General features: G+C 33.9%; 1 non-coding gene across 1 annotated transcript; it reads right to left on the reverse strand.

The window, feature by feature from the left end:
• Positions 1-1,918: 1,918 nt before the first annotated feature.
• TRNAG-UCC lies at positions 1,919-1,990 on the reverse strand. The gene has a single exon. It is a non-coding gene; the product is annotated as a tRNA-Gly (tRNA).
• Positions 1,991-2,323: the final 333 nt, after the last annotated feature.

The raw sequence follows: 2,323 nt of genomic DNA on the forward strand, positions 1-2,323 counted from the left end.
GAAGCAGATATTCACCTTTGTGTTGTCAGGCTATCCCTGATTAAGCATCCTGTCCTCCTACCTCTCAGGTGGGATGTCTTCCCCAAATCAGCATTGCCTAATGGGAAAGGTCAACATGCCAACTACTGCGATTTAGATGGCAGATCTATTTAGCTGCACAATTAAGCTACACATTTAGCCTTTATCAGAATAGCAGTGATATTTTGATCCTTACCACCCCTGACAGACTTTTATTTCTCATTCTTTTCAGATGGGAATGATTAAAGAGGTTTGTCTCAGACAATTTAATAATTGGGTTTTCTATTTCAGAAACCTCTGTTAGTCTTATGTTGGAATGTCTTTATCATCGGTGTTTATTTTCTTTTTCTTAATTCCTTTGATCTGTTTGTCTTATTGTAATTATTCATGATTATTTTTCAGGACTTGATGTTGGAAATTATATTTTACCATGTACATTTTATTTCTGTTTCTAATTATTTTTAGTTTTATAATAGGGTTACTTTCATATGAAATTTAATTTTTCTACAGACTTCCCTTTTATGTTTTTTTGCTGATATTTGAAAATAGTCTAGATAGAGAAGAGAGATTAGTTCATTTCTGCAAATCTTGATCAATTGAATAAGGGAGATGAGGGAGGTGGAAGGGTGAAGATAACTCCTACAAGTTTGGTTTGAATAGTTAAGTGGTACTAGTGGTTGATATAGAGATTTCAGCAGGAGGAAAATATTTTGATTCCAGAAATAAATTTCTTTTGCACATTGGACCTGATTGCCTTTCCAGTAACACCTCTGACCTGAAGAAATAGGAATTTTCTCAGGGCAGACCTGAGTAGTTGCTTCAGTGGGAGAGAGGGGAATTTATAAACACTGAGTTTCAAAAGAGATGGTTTCCAGAATGTTAGGAAGCAGTCCTTAAAAATGATTGGGAGAATGACAAAGACTGGCTTAATATGTTCCATACTTATCTTTTAAAATGACTTTTAAGTATTCTTTTGAGGAGCTATAGGGTTGGACACTAAGTGAGTTTTAATATTTTACCATTTTAAACAATACTGTTTTGATTATATAAATATATAGATAAGTCCCTTTTTTCCTCTGGATTTTTATATAGAATAAAATTACCACAAGAAGGGTTTAGTAGAATATGAATGCAGTTCCTTTTCCTGTGTAATGCCAAATTGTTTTTCTAAAGACTGCATAGTTTATATTGCCAGCAACACTCCGTGGGTATATATTGTCAACTTTGCATTACCTGATTTTAAAAGCAATAATTAATAATTATGATTATGCAAAACCTTGGTAGATAATTTTAAAGGCAATGAGGCTTAAAATGATATCTTATGGTTTAAAATACTGCATAGTTTTGTTACCAGTGAGACCTTTGTTATTTTTATTTAATATTTTAAATATTTTATTTATTTACTCATCAAATTTCCTTTCATCCATATTTGAGGCCAAATAACTGTCTGCCTTATCATTTTAGATTTGGTTGTTCCCTAAAAAGTTTTAGTCTTTGTGTAGTTAAATTTGTTAGTTATTTTCTTTTGTTGTTTCCATTGTATTTTAACCTTAAAAAGTTATCATCTCTCCAAAGATAACTATAAATTTCTCTTTTAGTTTTCTATGACTTAATGGATTTATAAAAGACAAAGTACTTATTGATCCAATAGAAAATATTGTTGTGTGTAATATGAGGTATATCTCTACCTTTTGTTTTTTTGTGAAATTTTTAACCATTAATGCTAGGAGAGATTTTTGTAACAGTAAGAAATCGGGTGGTTTGCTGTTTTCAAGGGAGAATCATATACTGGGCACTCACCTTCTGTGGGTGTCAAGTTTCAAGTGGATTGAATTGGAGGAATTTTTAAGAGTTTTTGTTGTTGTTGTTTGGCCTTGCCAAACAGCATCAAGGATCTTAGTTCCCTGAACAGGGTTTGAACCTGGCCCCCTGCATTGGAAGTTCAGAGTCTTAACCACTGGACCACCAGGGAAGTCCTTGGAAGATGTTTTAAGAACTCTTTCAAACTTGAAAGTGAAAGTAAAGTCACTCAGTCATGCGCAACCCTCAGCGACCCCATGGACTGCAGCCTTCCAGGCTCCTCCATCCATGGGATTTTCCAGGCAAGAGTACTGGAGTGGGGTGCCATTGCCTTCAAACTTGAGGTCCAGGGAAAAGATGAGTTTAGAAGGGAAATTAAATGTCTCTGATTTATGGGAGATTTCCCAAGAAGAATCAACTCTTCATTGATGTCCAAATGATTAATGACAGAGGATTGTGATCAAAGGTAATTCAAGAGAACTAATGATTTCTTTTATTAGAAAGT

This window comes from Bos indicus x Bos taurus, chromosome 12 (assembly GCF_003369695.1).
Source record: "Bos indicus x Bos taurus breed Angus x Brahman F1 hybrid chromosome 12, Bos_hybrid_MaternalHap_v2.0, whole genome shotgun sequence".
NCBI classification, from domain to species: Eukaryota; Metazoa; Chordata; class Mammalia; order Artiodactyla; family Bovidae; genus Bos; species Bos indicus x Bos taurus.